Source organism: Marmota flaviventris, chromosome 6 (genome assembly GCF_047511675.1).
Source record: "Marmota flaviventris isolate mMarFla1 chromosome 6, mMarFla1.hap1, whole genome shotgun sequence".
NCBI lineage: Eukaryota > Metazoa > Chordata > Mammalia > Rodentia > Sciuridae > Marmota > Marmota flaviventris.
Window position 1 is genome coordinate 85,577,002 of NC_092503.1, and position 13,716 is coordinate 85,590,717.

The following is a 13,716-nucleotide window of genomic DNA, read 5'->3' on the forward strand; positions in this document are numbered from 1 at the left end:
GGAATTCAGGGGCTCTTAACCAGTAAGCCACATCCCTAATCCTTTTTAATTTTGATTTTGAGACAGGGTCTCACTAAATACTTAGGGCCTCACTAAGTTGTGAGGGTGGCCTTGAACTTGTGATCTTCTTGCCTCAGCCTCTGGAGCAGCTGGGATTACAGTCCTGTACCACCATGCCTGGCCCATCTTTGTACTTCTAATGTCACCCCAAGTATGGTGCCAGACATTGAATTAATGTTTAGTAGACAAGTGACTGAGAATGAACAGATAAATGAGTGAATAAATGCATGTTGGCACAACAAAGCTGTACTTAAAATAATTTAATCTTTGTGTGCCATTAGGGAACATACAGAAATGGAGAAGCACGATAAACATACCCAAAGAGGAAGCACTTAATAAGTATGCATTTAGATAAACAGAGAGACTCCTGATTATGTGTGCTGAACACAACTGAGCTTCCACAATGGGTTCTTGGTTCATCTGAGTCCCTACAGCTGTGTGCCTCTGCAGTCTGGAGCAATCTCAGTGCAGAGGTAGTAATTTTTCCAACGATGTAGGATATTCCTGGTTGAAAGTATACTTACTCATCATGACTTGCCCTAATCCTGCTGTTCCGTTCCCAAACTGCTGTATTACCACAATTTTTCCAGATGCTGTGGCCAGTGTGTACATTCACGTGAGGGGAAAATGGCAACACCAAGGGAGTCAGAAAAAAAAAGTAAGTTATGTAGTAAAGAAGCACCAACAAGATTGGCTGCCCCGGAACTCTGGGGGCCCATAGGGTTTGACCATCTTTCCAAAGAGAGGCCAACTTGGAGAGCATCCATTTTATAAACATGAATTCTTTGAAACTATCCTATAGTCTATGTAGTGGTATTTGATTTTTTTTCCCCCCTTCCAGGTGCTAGGGATTGAACCCTGGGCATTGTGCATGCTAGGTGAGTGCTCTACCAGCCCCTGTAGTGGTGTTCTTGATTTAGAAAGACATTATTATATCAAAAAGCATACTTGGTCAACTATTACAACTATGCACATAAACTAACTTGGATATTCATAACACAGGGCAAAATGACTGGGGAAAACAACACTTCTGAACTGGTTTTGTAGCTGACAGGATGAGGCTTGGAAGTATGCTGAAGTAGCCCTGAGGCTCCTCCATGATGGTAACAAGTCACTGGTTCATTTTTCTTTTTGTGGTACTGGGGTTGAACCCAGGGCTACTCTACCACTGAACTACATCCTCAGACCTTTTTATTTTATTTTAAAATGCAAAGTATTGATTCTGGGTGGGACTTAATAATTCACAAATTCTGTGATGGGATTCTGTTTTAACCTGGACTCCAGGAAATGTGAATGAATCCTGAAGTGTGACAAACACTATTCTAAAGTATCAGGGGCTCTTGCAGTAGCTCTAGTGTGAAAACCTTGAATCCATTGTTTCTCATTCTGACTTGCATGGTATATGAAATTGAGCATCCCCAATGGTTTGTTGAATCCATGGCCATGCCAAGAGCTAACTTTATTTATATCTCAATTTAATAATCCTTGGCAGTCTAAATCCAAATCCTTGGTTGCTAGTCTATTCCCTCAGCCACCTTTGCTCAGCTTCCCTCACTTACTCTTTTTTTTTTTTGGAAGGGTAAGAGGGTACCAGGGATTGAACTCTGAACCACATCCTCAGCCCTATTTTGTATTTTGTTTAGAGACAGCATCTCACTGAGTTCCTTAGTGCCTCACTTCTGCTGAAGCTGGCTTTGAACTCACAATCCTCCTGTCTCAACCTCCGGAGCCGATGGGATTACAGGCATGTGTCACTGTCCTGGCCCCTCATTTACTCTTCTTCAAAATGTACAGTCATACCACCCCAGCATTTTCTAGAAAATATACACAACAGGCCAAGTGGACACAAACTGAAGTATGGATACTTTGTACCCAGCTCTTTTGCACAACCAATTTGCCATGAAACTGGCTGAGCAAAGGAAAATTGACTCTGTCTGTGGGCTGAGAACATGCCAGGGACATGCTGAAAACACAGCAGCAAGCTTCCTTTTGTTGATAAAAGCTTGGTCCTTGTCCCTGATGCCAATCAATAATGAGGACAAGGTTTTGAGAAAAAAGGAAAAAGAGACGATTTTTTTGCTTTGCTAGCAAAGGAGAAACACAGGGGACACCTGTCCTAAAGGCTGTGATTCTGTCCATCAGCAGGAACAAGGGACTTTTAAAGAGGTGATTCAAAGGCTACATTCCACAGGTTTTCTGTCTGGAGTTATAATTCACTTGTTAATTTGGGAGAGAGTCATTTCTGAGATCTTCTGATACCCTCCCGAAAGTCTGGATTACTTCATTCCTATGGTGGGTGTGAACTCAAGGACAAGATAAATCTGCCTAACATGGGGGCGAAAAAAGGTAATCCCATTTCCCTGAGATTAGGGAGGGGAGAGATTAGGGAGGAGCAAGTCCATTTTAACAATAAATTGGAGTGAGTTGGAGGAAGGCTCTAGAAAAAGAACGGCAGCCTCTCTAGCAGCAGCAGCAGCAGCAGCAGCAGCAGCAGCAGCAGCAGCGCGGGTCCTGTGTGGAGGTGCTCTTCAGCAGCAGTTCTCACTACAGCGCCAGGACGAGTCCGGTTGGTGTTTGTCTGCAGAGATCTCTCTTATCTCACTTGCCTGCGGGAAATCGGGCTGAAGCGACTGAGTCCGCCATGGAGAGAGAAAAGGTACACTTCTGTAAACTCTTTATTGGTGGCTTAAGTTTTAAAACCACAGAAGAAAGTTTAAGAAACTACTACCAGCAATGGGGAAAAGTTACAGATTGTGTGGTTGTGAGGGATCCTGCAAGCAAAAGATCAAGAGGATTTGGTTTTGTAACTTTCTCATCCAAGGCTGAGGTTGATGCTGCCATCGCTGCAAGACCTCATTCAATTGATGGGAGAGTGGTTGGGCCAAAACGAGCTGTAGCAAGAGAGGAATCTGGAAAACCAGGGGCCCGTGTGACTGTGAAGAAGCTGTTTGTTGGCGGAATTAAAGAAGATACCGAGGAACACCACCTTAGAGATTACTTTAAAGAATATGGAAAAATTGACACCATTGAGATAATTACCGATAGGCAGTCTGGAAAGAAGAGAGGCTTTGGTTTTGTGACTTTTGATGACCCTGATCCTGTGGACAAAATTGTATTGCAAAAATACCACACCATCAATGGTCATAACGCAGAAGTAAGAAAGGCTTTGTCTAGACAAGAAATGCAAAAAGTCCAAAGTTCCAGGAGTGGAAGAGGAGGCAACTTTAGAGGAAGATCTGATGGATATGGAAGCGGACGTGGATTTGGGGATGGCTCTAATGGATCTGGAGGAGGACCTGGACGTGGCAATTTTGGAGGTAGCCCTGGTTATGGAGGAGGAAGAGGAGGCTATGGTGGTAGAGGATCTGGATATGGAAAACGGGGTGGGGGCTATGGAGGTGGTTATGACAACTCTGGAGGAGGAAATTATGGAAGTGGAAGTCATAATGATTTTGGAAATTGTAACCAGCAACCTTCTAAATATAGTCTATTGAAGAGTGGAAACTTGGGTAGCAGGAACATGGGGCGACCCCGTGGTAGAGGAAATTAAGGTCCTGGAGGAAGTGAGGGTTCTGGTGGGAGGAGCTGATACTGAGCTTCATCCTATTTGCCTTGAGCTTCATTGTATAAATAGGAGAGGATGAGAGCTCAAAGGTAACTGAACAGCTTCAGGTTATCGAAATAATAACAATGTTAAGGAAACTCTTCTCTCAGTCATGCATAAATATGCAATGATATGGCAGAAGACACCAGAGCAGATGGCAGAGAGCCATTTTGGGAATGGATTAGATTATTTAATAACATTACCTTACTGTGGGGGAAGGATTGTAGAAAATAAAAATAATAAAAGCCTTTGAGACAGTTACTTAGCTTTTTAATTGTTGTTACTTTCTAGCGGTTCTTTAAGTGTAGAAGCATTCCTTCTTTGATAATGTTAAATTTGTAAGTTTCAGGTGACATGTGAAAACTTTAAGATTTTTCTCAAAGTTTTGAAAAGCTATTAGCCAGGATCATGATGTAATAAGACATAACGTTTTTCCTTTAAAAAAATAAGTGCATGTGTAGAGTTAAGAAGCTGTTGTACATTTATGACTTAATAAAATCTAAAGAAAAAATAAAAATAAGTTGCACGTGTGTTGGTGGTTGCTGGGGTTGTGGCTCAGAGGTAGAGTGATCACCTAGCATGAGGCACTAGTTTGATCCTCAAAATACCACAAAAAAAATAAAGGTATTGTGTCCACCTATAACTAAAAAATAAATTTTAAAAAGTTGCAGTGGCCGAGCAGCAAGGGCTGTAGTTGATCACTATTACAGTACCAGTAAATAAACAAATAAATAAAATTGCTGTTTGCTCCATGTATATGACATGTTAAAAATATTCTTCACTGAGGCTGGATTTGTGGCTCTGCGGTAAAGTACTCGCCTAGCATGTGTGAGGCACCTAGTTCCATCCTCAGCACCACATAAAAATAAAATAGAGGTATTTTGCCTATCTACATCTAAAAAGATATTTTTAAAATATTTTTCATGCCAGGCATGTTGGTGCTTGCCTGTAATTCCAGCAGCTCAGCAGGATGAGGCAGGAGACTGAAGTTAAAGCTGAGACTAGCCTAGCAATCTGGGGAGGCCCTAAGCGACTTATTGAGACATAAAAAAAAAAAAAAAAAATGGGGCTGGGGATGTGGCTCAAATGGTAGTGCGCTTGCCTGGGTATCCACCGATATCCCACTCTCTCTCTTAAAAAAAAAAAAAAAGAAAAACTCAGTAGTAAAGCACCCATGGGTCCAATGTTATTATTTACCAAAATGATAATGATATGATAATAAAATATAAGAGAAAAAGAAATTCAGTGAGGTCTACAATTACCAGAGACTCAGGGCAGGAAGCTGCATTAAAACAGATGGTTATTTCCGAGACCCTACAAGACCAATTCCCATGGAGGACTTGGCATGTGTATGACATATTATATTTCTTTATTTCTTTCTTTCTCCCTCTTCTCCCCTGCCTTTCTTTTACAGTGCTGGGTATTGAAGCCGAGGCCTTACACATGCCAAGCACTGTACCTCTGAGGTAAGCTATCTTTCCCAGCATTTTTTTGTTTGTTTTTTTTAATTTTTAAATTTGAGACAGGGGTCTCACTAAGTTGTTGAGGATCTAGCCAAATTGCTAAGACTGACCTTAAATTTGTGATCCTCCTGTCTCAACCAGGATTACAGGTCTGTGCCAATGCACTCTCTTTTCTTTTGAGATTGTGTCTTGCTAAATTACCCAGTCTGGTCTCAAATTTGAAATTGCTATACTCCACTCTCAGGCTTAAGTATCTGGGTAACAGGTGTGTGTCACAGCACCTGGCTTCAGTTATTTTCCTTGTATAGGGGGATAGTACCATGGGGAAATAACTGATTAATTACCCTCAGGTTACTTCTCTTGTGGAAGGATTAAAGCACATGGAACTTCATTATCATGCCAATTGAAATTGGCTGATTTGGAGTTTGGCTGTTTATCCCTTTAATCCTGACTTCTGTGAAGTTCAGATAAACAGCTCAGTTTCAGTTTGGTGACCTGGAACTGTAGTGTGAGAGACTCCATTTTGATTTTTAGTCTGGTCTACAAAGGAGCTTAGTCCAAAACAATGATCTCCTGTAATATTTGTCCTAACAGAGCACTACTCTCCCTCAAGGTGTACCAAAACCACAAAGATAAGCATGGTTGTTGCCCTCATTCCAGCTGAACCATCCTTTCAAACTTACTTCCCACAAATACCTATAAAATTCTTTCCACCAGCCAAATGGTCTGGACTTGCATTTTCCTGCCCTCCTACTGGGGTTCAAACCAGACCCTCCCCTTGGAGGTTTCTTACTCTCTTCCTGGTATAGGCAGATCCTATACGTCCTTTAAAATCTGACCCAAACCAGCATTACTTTTCCCAAAAATGCTGCGATACCTGCCATGTGTTTCAAAAATAATTTAGTTGAAAGGCGGGAGTAGTAGGATGAAATAAGACCTCCAAGAGTTAATAATAGATGCATTTTGGTGGGTGGTATATGGAGAAGAGAAGATCAGGGAAGAAATATTTTCTCATTACTTCTACTTTCATGTGTTTGAACTTTTCCTTATTAAAAAGTAAAGTTAAAAGTACATGTGCTGGACTGGGGCTGTAGCTCAGTGGCAGAGTGCTTGCCTAGAATGTGTGAGGCACTGGGTTCGACACTTAGCACCATATAAAAATAAACAAATAAAATAAAGGCATTCTGTTCATCTACAATTAAAAAAAAAAAAAAGTACATGTGCCACCCGAAGTGGTGGTGCACACCTGTAATCCCAGTGGCTTGGGAGGCTGAGGCAAAAGGACCAAGATTTCAAAGCCAGACTTAGCAATTTAGCAAGGCCCTAAACAACTCAGTGAGACCCTTTCTCTAAGTAAAATAGAAAAAGGGATGGGGATGTGGCTCAGAGGGCAAATGCTCCTGCATTCAACCCTGGTACCAAAAAAAAAAAAAGTGAAAAAAGTGACTGTGCCTAAATAAATATAATATTAAATATATATATATATATATTTTTTTTTTAGTTTTCGGCGGACACAACATCTTTGTATGTATGTGGTGCTGAGAATCGAACCTGGGCCACACACATGCCAGGCAAGCGCGCTACCCGCTACCGCTTAAGCCACATCCCCAGCCCATTAAATATTTTTAAATAAAAAATAGTTGATGGGGGTTGGGGTTGTGGCTCAGCGGTAGAGCACTCACCTAGCATGTGCGAGGCGCTGGGTTCGGCCCTCAATACCACATAAAAATAAATAAAATAAATGTATTGTGTCCAACTACAACTACAAAAATTAAAAAAAAAATAGTTGATGATGAGATACATAGTACATTGTCCAATGTATATGAAAATCTTTATACCCTAAAATAATAATGCAAAGTTAATGTTTAAATAAAGAATTTATATCAGTGATTTTAAAAATTTAAGAGATATTATATACATATATAAATGCATATTACAGTTAACAACATTATATGTAAATATATAAAAATGTATGTGTGTGCACTTACCAGCATTTCAAGAATTTTAAGTTAGAATCACTGTTTCATTCCCTGTGCTTGCTCAAAATGTTGTTTTGTTATTTACTATTTCACATACTATCTTCTCTTTAATCCAGACCCATTTTGTCCTGTTACACACACACACACACACACACATATATAAATGTACATCTTTGAAGTCTAGCACATTCTTTAGTTAGATGAATGTAAAATCATCCTTAAAAATATAGTTTGCAGGCTGGGGCTGGGGCTCAGTGGTAGCATGTGTGAGGCTCTTCATTCGATCCTCAGCACCACATAAAAATAAAGGCATTGTGTCTATCTACAACTAAAACATATATATATATATATATATATATATATATATATATATATATATATATATATATATATATATATATAGTTTGCTAGCCGGACACGGTGGCGCACACCTGTAATCCTAGTGGCTGAGAGGCTGAAACAGTAGGATTGTTAGTTCAAAGCCAGCTTCAGCAAAGTCCGGGCGCTAAGCAACTCAGTGAGACCCTGTCTCTAAATACAAAATAGGGCTGGGGATGTGGCTCAGTGGTCGAGTGCCCCTAAATTCAATCCCTAGTACCCCCAAAAAATAGTAAAAAAAAAATTATATATATAGTTTGCTGCCGGATATGGAGGCACATGCCTGTAATCCCAGTAATCCCAGAGGCTGAGACAAGAGGATCGCAAATTCGAGACTAGCCTCAACAATTTAGTGACACTCTGTCTCAAAATAAAAAATAAAAAAGGGCTGGGGATATAGCCCAGTGGTAAGTACCCTTGGGTTCAATTTCCAGAACCAAAACAAAAACACTTTACTATAGCAGTGCTTCAGGCCAGTTTCTGGCAGAATGGAAGCTATTGCCTGTTACAGAGATGAGAATATTGAGTATTGTCTAATTTGAGTATCTTTCTGCTAATTCAAGAAGCCATGGCAGTCAGGCATGGTGACACAAGCCTGTAATCTCAGTGGCTCAGGAGGTTGAGGCAGAAAGATTGCAAGTTCAAGGCCAGTTCCTAAGCAATTTAGTGAGGGACTTTTCAATGGCCCAAGCAACTTGGTGAGACCCTGTCTCAAAATAAAAAGGTTTGGGATGTGGCTCAAATGGTTAAGAACCCACAGGTTCAATCTCCTATACCAAAAAAAAAAAAAAAAAGATGCCATAGCAAAACACACTTTAATCATAAGAAATGCAATTGGGAGGTGGGGATGTAGCTCTCTGGTAGAGAGTAGTATAAGGCCTGCTCAAGACCCTGAGTTAGAGCCCGTAGTGGGGGTGGGGGAATGCAGATTTGTATGTTAACTTGCACTAAATATGCAGGAATCTCAGAGGCCTAGAGGCAAGAATGTGTTGCTGTCTGTGCACACCCAATGGCAGACATTCTTTTAATGTCTTTGGACCTTGTCCCTTCTACCTCTGTCTCCTTTTTTTTTTTTTAATTTGTAGTTGTAGATGGACAGAATGCCTTTATTTTATTTATTTTTTATGGTGCTAAGGATAGAACCCAGTGCCTAGGCAAGCGCTCTGCCACTAAGCTACAGCCCTAGCCCTCTGTCTCTTATTCTTAAACCGCTTAGTTTCCTAGTTGCTAGTCTTGCTTTTCTCCAAACCCTTCAACTAAAACAGCACAGTACTTTAGCAGTGCTTCTTATACCGAAGTGTGCATACAAATCATTTGGAAACTTGCTAAAATTCAGACTTGAATTCAGCAGGTCTGGGATGGGTCAAAGATTTTGCCTTTCTGATGAATTCCCAGAGATTGCCCCTGGTTTCTGGTCCACAAACGACACTTTGAGTTGCAAAGCTCTGTATAGCAGGAATTAGCAGACTTTTTTTCTATAAAGGGCCAGATAGTAAAAATTTAGACTTGATGGGCCATACTGTCTCTTTCCAATTGAACAATTGTAGTGTTGTAGCATGAAAGTCCACAAATGACATGTAAATGAACGGACATGACTATGTCTGCATAGACCATTATGGATGAACCTTGAAATGTGAATTTTATAGAATTTTCATGTCAGGAAATTATTCCTTTTTTATCTTTTTTTTTTAGCCCTTTTTTTTTTTTTTTCAGTTCCAGGAATCAAATTCAGGGCCTCACACATGCTAGATTAACCACTCTACCAATGAGCTATAACACTGCCCCCCCCCCCTCTTTTTTTTTGGTACTGGGGATTGAACCCAGGGGTGCTCTAGCACCAGGTCATTTTTTTCCCTTTACTTTTTATTCTTTTTTTTTTTTATGTTCTACTTAGTTGTATATGATGTGGAATGCATTTCAATTTATTATACACAAATGGAGCACAACAGTTCAATTCTCTGGTTGTACATAATGTAGGGCAATCATACATATATCTAGGGTCATGATGTCCATCTCATTCCACCATCTTTCTTTACTTTAATGTCTTCTACTGTTGTGTCATTGTTAAAAAGTATCCTCCACACCAAGAATATAAAAGCTTTTATCTGGAACTTTATGGTTCTTTCCCTCCCTCTTTCTCTCTTTCTCTTGCAGAACTGGGCATGGAACCCAGGGCCAGGGCCTCACACATGCTAGGCATGTGCTCCACCACTGAGCTTTTGAGATAGTCTTGCCAAGTTGCCCACACTGGCCTCAAATTTATAATCCTCCTGCTTTAGCCTTCTAAGTAGCTGGGATTACAGGTGTGTGCCACCATTCCCACTAAGTGAATTTTTTTAACATTTGAATTTTTAATCACTAGCAACTCAATCAGGTATGAAAAGTTTTCAATTAGCAATAATTGCGCCTCGGATAAACCTCATTGGCTACGATACTGCCACTGTGCAAAGCTATCATTCAGGTATGAAATATGGTATAGTTTAAGCTCTATTTCTAGATGTCCATCTAGAATCTATTTATTCATGTTTTACACAATACCTTTATTTGTTTATTGATTTGTTTATTAAATTATTTATCCATTCTAATTTGATGACAGAATCAGTTCATCTCATATTACACATATAGAGCACCAGACCATTTTTAGTACATTTTTTATTGGATCATTGTAGTTGTTCATAGATGGGATTTGTTGTCACACATTTGTACATATTTGTACATGCAGGCTGAGGATACAGCTCAGTTGGTAGAGTGCTTGCCTTGCATGCACAAGACCCTGGGTTCAATCTCCAGCACCAAAAACAAAAACAAAACTGTATATGCATAAAATATGACATTGTAATTTGATCAAATTCATTCCTTAGCACCCCCACCCTTTTATTTTATGTTGAGATCAGATCTGGCTAGATTGCTGAGGCTGACCTCAAACATTGAATCCTCCTGATTTAGCCTCCTGAGTTGCTGGGATTACCGAAAGGAACCACCACACCCAGTTTCCCCTACCTTTGAAAATATAGAAACGGACTGGGGGTGTAGTTCAGTGGAGTAGAGTGCTCACCTATTATGTACAATGTCCTGAATTCAATCTTCAGCATTGCAAGAAATAAGCAATCGAATGTATGAGAATCAGAGGGGAAAAAGAAAACCATAGGAAAGTTAAAGAAATGAAGTGATGGGATTAGAATGTGTTTTTGAGACTTTGATTTTTATTTGGCTTTTATTTTCTTTGATTTTTTTTTTTTTTTTTTTTTTTTTTTTTTTTTTTTTTGGTGTCAGGGATTGAACCCAAGGCCTTGAGCATGGAACTACACCCTAGTCCCTGGGTCTTTTTTTGATTTTGTTTTGTTTGTTGTTGATACCAGGGGTTGAACTCAGGGGCACTCCACAACTGAGCCACATCCCCAGACCTATTTTGTATTTTATTTAGAGACGGGTCTAACTAAGTTGCTTAGCACCTCGCTTTTGCTGAAGCTGGCTTTGAACTCACGATCCTCCTATCTCAGGCTTCTGAGCCACTGGGATTATAGGTTTGTGCAACTACGCCTGGCTGTTATTTTTTAATTTTTTGAGACAGTGCCTTGCGGAAGTTGCCAAAGCTCTCTTTGAACTTGTGATCAATCTGTTTCAGCCTCCCAAATTGCTGGAATTACAGACACCACACCTAAATTTGATTCCTAACTATTTGAAGTTAACTTCTTTTTTTCTTTCCCCCACTTTTTTTCCTTGTGGTTTTGTTTCTGTTGTTGCTATTTTGTGGTACCAGGGATGAAATCCAAGGCCTCATATGTCAGGTAATCAAGCAAGTGCCCTACCACTGAGTGCTAATCCTAAATTAACTTTTTGTTTACTCTATTTATTTATTTGAGATGGGATCTGGCTAAATTGCCATGCTGATCCCAAACTCCTGGGCTCAAGAGCTCCTCCCACCTCAGTCTCTTCAATGCTGGGATCACAAGTGTGTACCACTGCCACCGCCAACATGCCCAGTTATGTAAGTAAGTCACTTTCAACTTTGCAAAGAAGATTATGGTACTATAATTGTCATACATAAAATTTGACTCTGCCTATTTTAATGGTGGAAATAGGATTAAAAATGGTATGGAAGGAGGATTTGCTCAATGATTTGTATCTTAGAAACTGGGTTTGGAAAGGGAGTTTGAAAGTAGAAGTGAGATTCCTTTGAGAGTGTGTGTGGGAGGGAGTGTGAACTCTCTAGTTTCTATTATAGATATAAGCAGTGGCTATTTGCAGGTTTTTTTTTTTTTCCTTGTGGTGCTGGGAATCTAAAAAAATTTTTAAAAAGTGTGAGTAAGAATGCAGCAGCTCAGTGGTAAAGCACCCCTGGGTTCAAACCCCAGGACCTGGAGAAAAAAATAATGTTTTTGCCCTAAGGTTTCCTGATCAGACAAAAGCAAGAAAACAGGAGGCCCAAGTGTAGCAGCTGTAGACTAGACCTAGCTCCTTAATTAACCAAGTCAACTGCCTGCTGCATACTTGAGTTTAGAGCTTAAGCCAGTGCACCTCTGTGATTTTTGTTCAGTGAGAAGACAGGAAGCTGCAGGGTGGGGAAAGAGGGTAGAGAAACAACAAAACTGACAATAATAGAGATCAAATTAGTGAAGAAAGAGGGGGGAAAGAGGACCAATCAGCTTCTATCTTTAATAGAGATGAGGCGCTTCATCCCCTTCACCCTGCAGCTACCCTGGGCAAAGTAAGACAGTTGCTGAGTTCAGTCCTAGACACCCCCAACCCTTTATGACATCCTTTCCCTGAGCCACTCAGAAACTTCATATCTCAAGGGTGGAAGGATTTGAAGACTTTTAATGCCATACTGAGCTACTCATTTCTTATTCGTGCTCAGACCATCCACACCAGCCCTCCTGAGGGTGAATGACCTATCTTTTATGTCTCTGGATTACTAAGGACACTGGGATACATACATTAATTAAAATGGCTGAATGGTCATCTACTGCAACACTCACTGGCATGTTCACTAGGTTCTTAAATTTGTTTAACTTCTTTCATGGGAAAGAGTCAGCATATAAATAACTTAAATTTTATGAATCTGGTTTTACCTAGGGTTTTGTTTTGTTTTTCTTGTATAAATGAAGCAAATAATGAGTTTCCAAATTTACTTGTTTTTGGTTTACCTATGTATCTGTACACTTGGCAAATAAATGTAAATTATTATTCCTATCAGTTTAAACCCCTGATTAAAACTTATTGTTTTCTTCATCTCACTGAAGTCTCACCTGACATTTATTCTCTATGTAAAAGAGTAACCAACACAATTCCAAAGAAAATTTGAGAACAAGTGTAGTCAAAGTCTACCATGAGAAGCTTTATGAACTCCCAACCAGTACCGAGAACTATTTGAGTGTTTGTTTGTCTTTCGAGTACTGGGGATTGAACCCAGGAGCTCTGTAAGACTGAGCTGCATACCCAGTCTTTTTATTTTTTAAAACAAGGTCTCCCTCAATTGCCCAGGCTAGCCTCAAACTTGCAATCCTGCCTGAACCTTCAAAGCAGCTGGGAATATAGACCTGCACCACTACTCCTGGTTAATGACAAGTATTAATGTAACTGTACCAACATAACCATCTATGGTGATGCAAATGACTAAAACTTTTTGTCTTTCTGAAAAGTCAAGGGACTTCTACTTTTAGTGCTATCTGAAATATTTAAGTGGGATCTTCACAATTCGAAGAAAACTGAGACTGTAGATTGCTAAATAATCCCCATAGCTAAAAAAAATGATAGCTGTGTCTGGACCCATGATTCATTTCCCTATTACCAGACCGGCGACCCGCGTTTTCCGCAGGCGTGAGCAGCCAAGCGCAGCCGAGCGACGGGCACAGCCATGGCAACCCGCCTTGCTCAGCAGTGCCTTCTCCGGGGACTGCTTTACCTTCTCCCTCTGCGCTCTGTGGACAATTATAGCTCTGTTTCAAGTACACACTAAAAAATTAACAGTCTCCTGAGCAATCAGGGAAATTATTAAGGCCACATGGCCCGGGGACTGAGTCTGGAGTGCAAGGACCCGGATTTCTTTTGCCTTTGCTGTATGCACCGGGATGTTCCTTGCTTAAGGATTTCTTCTCTCATACAAACTTAAGGGTATAAATGATTGTAAGAGTCTTTCAAAAATGCAAAACAAATTCTCTGACTTTCCTGTGGTCTTTTAATAACTGAGAAGTCTGGGCCTGGGGGTGCAGCTCAGTGGTAGAGCACTTGC

The 13,716-nt window shown here is 40.2% G+C and overlaps 1 non-coding gene and 1 pseudogene across 1 annotated transcript; one reads left to right on the top strand and one right to left on the bottom strand.

Moving 5' to 3' along the window:
- Positions 1 to 2,701: 2,701 nt before the first annotated feature.
- On the top strand, positions 2,702 to 3,610 carry LOC114086921 (heterogeneous nuclear ribonucleoproteins A2/B1 pseudogene; annotated as a pseudogene).
- Positions 3,611 to 9,799: 6,189 nt separating this feature from the next.
- LOC114087002 (U4 spliceosomal RNA) lies at positions 9,800 to 9,936 on the bottom strand. Its single transcript, XR_003581732.1, has one exon. It is a non-coding gene; the product is annotated as a U4 spliceosomal RNA (small nuclear RNA).
- Positions 9,937 to 13,716: the final 3,780 nt, after the last annotated feature.